General features: G+C 39.7%; 1 long non-coding RNA gene across 1 annotated transcript; it reads left to right on the top strand.

Annotated features, from left to right (window-relative positions):
* Positions 1-6: 6 nt before the first annotated feature.
* Positions 7-1,498, top strand: LOC111740540. Its single transcript, XR_002780637.1, has 2 exons — positions 7-437; positions 814-1,498. It is a non-coding gene; the product is annotated as an uncharacterized LOC111740540 (long non-coding RNA).
* Positions 1,499-9,511: the final 8,013 nt, after the last annotated feature.

The raw sequence follows: 9,511 nt of genomic DNA, 5'->3' as shown, positions 1-9,511 counted from the left end.
AGGCAAAGCCGTCTCAATGGGCGACAAGGCTGCAGAGAGCCGAATGAATGGTCGGGGCGGCGCAGTGATCGGAGGGAGCGCTTCGAAGGACACTGCGCACGCGCGCCCTGGGTTACCCAGGGTCCCCGCTTCTGGCCGCGAGGAGCCGCCGGACCGCGCATGCGTGCGGGGAGCCGGCGACCCGAATGCGCGCAGGTAGCGGTCGCTGTCCGCTGAGAGGCGGACCGCGAAAACCAGTGCTAGGGCACGGCAGGTGCTTCCGAATCGGGGATCGAAGGCTCTGTAGACTGGGACACACGGAAAGAACCTAGAAGCTCCAGGCAGGGGAAAAGAGCACTGCACCGAGCGGGAGTCGGGGACTGCGGGCTCTGCTGCTGTGAAGCCACTCCACAGTATCCTAAGGAATAAATTAGGATGAAGTCAGTCAGCAGTCCTTTGTAAGTGGATAACGTTGTAGCAAATGTTAACCAATTTTATGGGTTCGATCATGATCTCACGCTTGTATTTGGAAAAGTTATCTGCCAAATGAAGCATAACAATGAGAGAATAAAATTATACTCATCAGAACAGCTGAGTCCGAACTTCAGGTTTAATGTGGATCTGATATAATTCTCGCACACAACAAAGAAATCCGACACAGTACCACCAGAAAATGTGCAATTTCTTGTAGGCTTTTTGGAATATTAAAAATCGATTACAGATTTTCATTTGTCCTGTTGACTCCCTAAGCTTCTTGGGGATGTAAATTAGAAACAACTGAACTACGTAATTTTCGCTATCTTATATATCTCTATCATTCTATGATTCTTACAGGGAAAGATACCAGACTTAATTTTCCCAAGTTTTGAAGACTGTAGGAACAACTAGGGCCTTTCCCTAGGAATATCTATCCGTGCTGAGGGGCCAGGACCAGGGAGGGGCCTACATGAAGGCCCAGCAACAAGACGGCCATTCGCCTGGACAGTGAAGCTTCATAAGGTTGCCATCCACAACTCTCCTCGGCTCCTCAAGATGCTCACCCTCGTGTTCCCAGCTTACGTTTCTTCCCAGGATAATAATACGGGAATGGGTTTATCAGATTTACAAGAACCACCCTCCTCGTATGAACATTGCATTATCTAGCCCTGTGTTTAAATTCATTTTCAAGACTCGACTTCACAAAGCCGTACTGACTTGTTGGCAGAGATAGTTGCGCCCTCGTTTGTGCTCCTAGAATATTTTGCACTTATTTTAGTGGTTTATATATGATCCTCCTCCACCAGCCTATCAGCTTCAGCTATTCCCAGCATGTAACACAACACCCGGCCTATGATAGGTGCTCATCAAATAGTTCTTGACTAACAATGAAGCAATCGATCTCATTTTTTAATTATTTGCTTAAAGTCTGCCTTTTCAACTAAATGTAAACTCCATGAAAGACAAGACCATATTGGTTCTCAATTGGCATTCAATAATTTTTTGATGAAAGAATTCATAAATAAATGACTAAAGAAATTGATGAATATTTAGCAAACATTTACTACCCATAGGCATGCCCTAGGCAAGGAAGAGATGAAGAAGTATATAAACATTGCTCCTACTTTCAGGAAGTTTGTGAAATAATTGAATTAGAAAAGTACATCAAAAAATAGTGTTACCAAGGAGCACATGCAAAATGCTCAATGAGTAAAATGGAGAGTTGCTGAGGAAAGACAGGTGCTGTTGGGGAAAATGTTGGGTCTTAAGAGAGAAAAGTATGGCTTGGTCAATCAGAAAGTAAAATTAAGGTCATGAGCCCAGAAAATAAGTGAAAATACTTCAATCGAGTTGATAGGGGCAAAAGGTTTATTCAGGAAAAAATATTTTAGGGGCTAGATTATAAAGAGTCTTGAATCCACTTTAGGAAACAGCCTATAAGCAATTGGAAACAGTGAAAGCATTAAGTTGCAGTAAGATACATTCAAGGTGTTTTGAAGATTGTTTTCAGCAGATTAATATTTTAAAATAGGTGGGAGATTAGAAGTAAAGAGACTAATTAGAAAAAAATTATAGCAGTCCAAAGCAAACATAAGTAATGAGATTCTAGATTAGGGTGCTGACAAGGAAAGTAAGGGAATGTTCCGAGAAAAACACAAAAGCATCTATAGGAGTAAGTTACTCTCTAAAAGAATCTGTCTTATTCATCACTGTCTTTCCCAGTGCTTGGTATATAGGTCAACAAATTGATTAAGTAACTAACTGATGGAACACAACAAGGAGGAGTGACTACAGAGATGACTCCAGGGATAACAGCATGGTGACAGAATCGGAGATGGCCAGTGGATGGTTTAGTATTGGGTGTATTGCGTGAGTGCTTACTTACATTCAAATAAGCGTATAAAGACTGATTGAAAATTCAGGCTAAGGCGTAGGAGAAAGTTAAGCACATGAAATAAAACTGCAGGTTCCTGAGCTCTACCTCCAGATATTCTGACTCTCCAGGCCTGAGCTAGGGCCTGTGAATATGCATTCTTACCAGAACCAAGGTGAATCTGATGCAGGTGACTGTTTGATATTGTGATTGATATTGTAAGTAATGTAAGAGAGAGAGATAAAATAGCCTCTTCTTTCCGGGTAGCTCATTCAGGGGACAGAAAGTGATATGACCCCAGCTGAGAAGTCTCCAAGGAAAAAATCATTAGTGCTTAATATTACCACTTGGGAACCTATCTTCAATAAAATCTAAATTTCAAAAGGAAGCTGAGAGGATGGGATACAATGGTATTTCTCTTTCATACAGATAAAACTATAAAATTATTCTGAAAGTACGCAGTCCTTATTAGTTTCTATTGGCAAGGTCTTCTGGGGAAGCAGAAAAGAGGAAACGTGGCAAAACTCACAAACAGACAAAAAGGAAGTCAGGACTCAGGAGAAGTAGCGAAGAGGAGAAGAGAAAGTTAATGAAAAGTGAAAGTAAGTATAAAATAAAAACAGCCCTAGTAATTAAAATAATTCCGTCGTGGTGGTAAATGCATTAATCCTGTGAATGACAAACATGACAAGACAAAATTCAAAGTCACGAAAACACGTCTACTGAAATAAAATCTAATGGAATTAAGATGGAATGGAACGCCCAAGAGATTTAACTTTCCAGACATATTTCTAAGGTGTCTTATCCACATATAATATTTTAGGGAGATAAGGCTGCTGGTTTTCATCTCCAGCTAGCCCTGCCCTTTGGTACAATCTCACAAAAGGATCCTCCCTAAAAATGCTGTATTTGCCTGACTCACCTTAAGGGTTTGCTACCTGTTAGCCCTGTTTGCTGTCTAATCAAATCTCTGAGTAAATAATAGCTTCTTGTTCAGTTTTTTTTTAAGTTTAATGTGTTTGCCCTTTAAAACAAACAAACAAAAAGAATGGGTGTGAAATAAACATGGTATTGAAAAGCTAAATTGAGAAGAAAAAGAAAATTTTTTTCTGTCTGTGAATGGATAAGAAATAGAAAAGTTTATGTAACCCGATAGTATAATAATGCATCTAGTAGAAAATTATCCATAATCTACTGGTAAAATGAAAAGCTTCAATTTACACGTTAAAACCCAAGGTAGATACTTACCTATGTAGAACTGTAATTTCTTAGAGTTACGATTTGAGGACAATCTCTTTTCTAAAAATGTCTATCACACGGTTTACACTGTTAGAATTGTATCATTAGCTTTTATTCCTCTACCAGTCATCCTATATAAAATTGTAAGCATTTTATAGAGAAGGCACTAATACTTTGGTAAGTTGGTCATCGTACTTAAAAAAGTTAATTTCCTTCATGAAAGCACTTCTTTTGCAAGCTACCGCTAGCAATTTTAGTCAAGGTAGTTATAAAATATGACCTAGGCCAATGAGAAGTATTGTTAAGGATGAGGATTAGAGATGGAGTTGTGTGTATATGAATGCAAGTTACTGAATAGGGTTAGACAGCTTTAAAAGGAAAACAAAAGATTGGGAAAAACCAATATTGACTAGAAAAACATTTACTCATATGTTAAATGTATATGTGTTTTATGAATGCGTGGGTAGGTTTAGATCCACTTGAAGATCATAAGCCAAAACAAAATGAGGTCTAATGAATTCTGCAAAAACAGAACAATTGGTGTCAACATGAGGTTGAGATGAAGTAATAGTAAAGGGTGGAAGAAAAAAAACTCATTGAAACTGAAGCAGATAATATTGTATCTTTTGCTCTATGGATTTAACTAACCACCCAAACACGTGACGTGGCATAAGAAAGTGATCTGGGAAAGTAGGTACAGCTAGAATCAAGAAATGTTTAAAACAATACATTGTGTCTATGGCCATGCTACCCTGAACAAGCCCGATCCCGAGTCTGATCTTGGAAGCTCTTGAAAGCTAAGAGGGTCGAGACTGGTTAGTACTTGGATGGGAGACCACCTAGGAAGACCAGGTGCTGTAGGTATAAAAACAAAAACAAAAACAGTACATTGTCCACTGTAACTTGCATCAAGTCTCCTTCCTAGATTATGAGTGATATTTCTTTCTGCCTTGTACCCTGACTATTCAGATGTAATTGCTGGCAAATCATACTATGATATCACCCCCAATACCTGCTCCCATCACTCATTGAATTCTGTAAGCAACTGGGAATGCTAAAGTAGCACTAAGTTGTAGACTTGAGTAAACAACCTAGAGAAGGATGAATAGTATTTGGATATGATAATTACGATTAGATTTATATCAGGTTGGAAGAGAAGTTAGTTTGGGAGCCTATTCTTAACCTTTGAAGGTGATGTCAAGTAAAAGAAGCGTTCCTTCTGACAGTGTTTCCTCTTACTCTCTGAATCTGTATGGTAATTCTTATATTCTAAATTTGCTTTGCTCAGATATAGCAGGTATTTCTTTTCTTACCCTATGGAGTCCTCCCACACAGAGCCTGGGGCATGTACCATTAAACCAGTTCACCAACTGTATTTGTACTTGTCAATTTATTATGAGATAATTGAAACCGGTACTATCTTATCTTCAGTTTGGAAAAATTAGGTCAAAGCAGTAAAGCTGCTGGTCAAATCCTGATATCTCACCTGTGTTCAACAACCGAGGGTCGCTGAATCTGGGTCACCTGTTTGACCATGGTTCGGCTGATACCAGAGCATATTTTGGTTTGAGTCAATTAAACCAAAGTCACAAACAAAAATCAAGTATCATACACCAATCTTCATTCTTCCTTCCTTGGCTGTATATGACATCACTCTCCAACGTTTGGTTTGTACCAAGATGTTAACCACTTTTGATAATACCTCTGAAGAAATTACAAGCTGAATTCCATACTGCAAATCTAATTCAGTATTGCTGTTATCCACTGCAATGCCCATAGCAGTGTATTACTTTTCTGTTGCTGCCATAACAACTTAACACAAATCGGGCGGCTTAAAACAACAGAATTTAAGCTCCCTTTTTCCCTGCCTGAGTCTCATAGGACAAAGTAAGTTGTCAGCGATTCTACTTCACTCTCTGCAGGCTCTGGTGGACAGATGATCTGCCTCCAGACTCATTCAGATCCTTGGCACGATTGAATCCCGTGTGGTCCTAGGTCTGATGCTCCTATTTCCTTGCTGACTGTCTGCTCAGGGCTCTTTGCTTCTAGAGGCCACTGCATTCCTTGGCTCGTGGCCCCTTCCTCCATTGCCAGCAACAGTGGGTCAAGTCCTTCTCATACCACATCTCTGACTTCTGCCCTCCTCCTCCACCTTTTAAGGCCTATGTGATTACATTGGACCCACCCAAATAATCTCCCTATTTTAAAGTCGGCAAATTCCATCTGCAAAACCTCTTTTGCCTTGTAACATTAACATATTGACTGGTTCCAGGGATTAGGGCACCGTTGGTGAGGCTTTAATCTGCCTCCCATGTGCAGTATGAAATAGTTATTGCTCCAATGGATACAGGTTGGTTGATTAGGTGATGTGAAGTACTTCTGGGCCTAGCCACAGGGATAAGAATTTGCTTCTTATGAAGAACCACTTAATAAGATAATGATCCCTTTGGATGGTCTGTAGAGAAACAGGAAATGGGCTCTCACCAAACACCAAGTCTGCCAGCACCTTGATCTTGGAGTTCCTCGCCTCCCCCCCGCCCCAGAACTGGATAAATAAATGTTATTTAAGTCTCCCAGTCTACGGAAATTTGTTATGGCAGCCTGAACTGACTAAAACAGATGTATTATAATAAGCAACTAAATGCTAATAGAAAAAAATGCCTTCAAAATTCAGAGGGAAAACGATTTTGAGTCTAAAATTTTAAAACTAGTCAAATAATCAAACGTGAGGACAAAATAAAAATATTTCATAAATAGAAGTACTTGAAATGCTTACCACTTGTAGTAGATACTGATGGTGCCCAACCCACATTTCTTTCACCTGGCCAGGGCACCCAGCTTCTGAGTGTTGGTTGCTAATGATCACAGCTACTTTCTCTGGAGGACTGCTATTGTCCCAACCTGCTCCTATCCTTCCACCCCCACCCCACCCTCCTCACCCTGGCCGCCAACAGCTAATGACCGACAGAAGAGAAGGGTAAGTAAAAATCCAGCCTCTTTGGGGCCGACTTTGCAGTGTAGTTGGTGCTTGTGGGCTCCCTGGAGGATTGAAATTAGTCTCCAGCTAAGACCACGTCCTTGCCTAGTGTTCTTTCCCTGTCTTATCTGGCTTTCTTTACTCCCCTTCTGAGAGCAAAGCCTCATTAGATCACTTTCATAATTCTCACCCCAGGCTCTGCTTCTGGGAAACATAATCGAATACAAATTCCGGGGAAAAAAGACTTTAAGAAAGAAGTCCAGCTCATATATTAAAAGGAACCCCAAGGACTTCCACTTCTGACCAAAATGGAATAGCGTGAACCAAATTTACCCTCCCACATGAAACAGCTAATAAAACAGACACGATGCCGCCGAACAGTGATTTCTGAGAAAAGGGGAAAGAAAGGAGGTGCCCCAGTTTACTGCCTGAAGAATGTCGCCAGGCCACACTACAGGCACCTAGGTGCTGGATGGCGAGGAAATAAATGGAAGTGGAAGACTGGGAAGGGGCTGTGAATCCAGGGGCTGGAGTTTTCAGGGCAGAATTGCAGAGGAGAAAGGTATACAAAGAGCTCCAGAGATCTGAGGAGCATCCTCCTCAAGTCTTCAACTAAATGTTGATTAGTGCGTGCTTGGGAGGAAACCGCCTGAGGCTGGAGAAACACCCAGAAGAGCTGGAGTAATCTCTCCCAAAGCTTATACTGAGCTAGGAAGAGCCGTGGAATTTTGAGGGTTGGTTTGCTAAAGCCACTAGTGCGAATTGCTTCAGCTAATTCACGAGAACTTCAACATGTTCTTCGAATTCATAGGAAGCACTGAAAAAATAAAATCAAGGTGTATAAATATTAGACAAAGAGAGTACTATCATTATTCAATAAATGGTGCTGGAAAGTGTTCATTTAGAAAAATTATAAATTAAATCTCCACTTTGCACGATGCAAAAAATATATTCTAGGTAAATTATACTTTTAACTATAAAATAATAATTATCAAATAGTTAATATTTTTGAGCTTTCAGATTGAGCCTAATATAATTTTTTTCATATCTTTATAAAATAAGCATACTATAACATTTATGTCATAGTGGATACTGTTGCAGATTTTGGAGTAAGTCTGCCTATGTTTGTGTCATTTCCCACCTCCACCTCATCTCTCATCCTCTATTAGTATTTAAACCTAAGATCCGATCCTTTTTTTTTTAACTCTTACATTTGCCACTGTATGGGCTTTTTCAATCTGAGTTATTTTATCTTTCTTTAATTTTGGGAAATTAATCGTCACATAGTTCATCATATTATTTCTCCTTTTTCTTTCCTTCTGAGATTTTAATTCATCAGACTGGCACTTTTATTCACATTCTCTACTTCTTAGCTTTTCTATTTAATACATATATAATTTTTATAGTTCTAGTCTTCCTTTATTACTTTCTAGTAGCATTCCTCTAATATCACTAATTTGTTTTATGGCTGCATCCATCTGCTATTATCCTTTCAATTATACTTTTCCTACCAAATATTTCCACTTAGTTTTTTTTTTTTTAATAACTTTTGGTTCCTGAGACAGATATGATTAGCATATAATATCTAATCATAAATAACTCATTTGGAGAAGGTTCAGTGGGTCAGTCTCTATTCTTTAGGAATAACATTCATTCATTCGACAACCATTTATTGGATACTTGCCATATCTCATCAACCACTGTATCAAGTTCTGGAGACAGAGCAGTTACACAAGCTTCCCTCCTCATGGGCTTTGTGTACTAATGAGTAAATAACATTTAAATCAGTAGATAATTTCTATAAAACAAAGTTAACTAATGGAAGTACTCTTTTGATTGAATTGGTCAAAACTCAATTAGTTGGTCTCTGAGACTAGTGTTTGAGCAGAGACCCGAATGAAGAGAAGAAGCAGGCCAAGGGAACAACAGGGGAAGATCATTCTAGGAAGAGATTATCACAGCATGTGCAAAGTCCCTGAGCAGGAGGAATGCTTAGTATTTGAAGGTCACAGTCAGTGTGCTGCAGTAGCATGTCAGGGAAATAGGGAGAGGGGATGGAGGAAATGAAGTCAGAAAGGCGATGTTATAGGCTAAATTGTATTCCCTCCCCATCCTACCCCCCAACCCCCCAAAAAATCACATGTTGAAGCCCTAACCCCTAGACCTTCAGCATGTGACGTTTGGAGATTGGGTCTTTAAAGAGGTGATTAAGTTAAAATAAGGCCTTTAGGGTGGGTCCTAATCAAATCCGATGGGAGTCCTCATAAGGAGAAGAAATGTGGACACACCAAGAGACACCAGGGGCCTGTACAAAAACCATGCTCAAGCCAGGGAGAGAGGCCTCGGGAGAAACCAACCCCGTCGACACCTTGCTTTCAGGCTTCTAGACTCTGGATCTGTCAGGAAATAAAGTTCTGTTCTTTAAGCCACTCTGTGGTATTTGTTACAGCAGCCCTAGGACACTAGGCAACCAAGAGCCTTTAGCTGTAAGTGGTTAAAATTTGAACAGGGATTTTATTCATAGACACTGTAGAAAAGTATACATTCCATTTATTTTAATGGTGTATTTGGTGGGACTATTTTGAGAATAATTTTAAGATTCAGTTTATTTCCATTTTTCCCATGAGAAAAGAAAGCATAATTGATGGTGTGGTAAGAATTATGGAGAATTTTGCTAAAGTTCCTGAAATAATCACCGAGAAGAAGATGAACATATTTACAACAAGAACAACAAAAATTCAACTACCGCATGTCAAAAGACAAAGGCTGACATCAAAAGGCAATCCATAAATTATGGTGCATTTTCGCAGTAAATAAGAATGACAGATCCTAGGTCCTCTAAAATCCATAGTAATTGTGTTTTGAGTACTACCATCCATTTGCTCTACTTCTGGTGACATGTGGGGATCTGTGTTCTTTCTCATTTTCAGTCCATGTGGTTCTGGAGAGAGACCAAACCCCAGAAC

Source organism: Pteropus vampyrus, unplaced genomic scaffold (genome assembly GCF_000151845.1).
Source record: "Pteropus vampyrus isolate Shadow unplaced genomic scaffold, Pvam_2.0 Scaffold65, whole genome shotgun sequence".
In the NCBI taxonomy this organism is placed as follows: domain Eukaryota; kingdom Metazoa; phylum Chordata; class Mammalia; order Chiroptera; family Pteropodidae; genus Pteropus; species Pteropus vampyrus.
The sequence above is the reverse complement of the archived record's forward strand: the minus strand, read 5'-3'. Positions and strand labels throughout refer to the sequence as shown.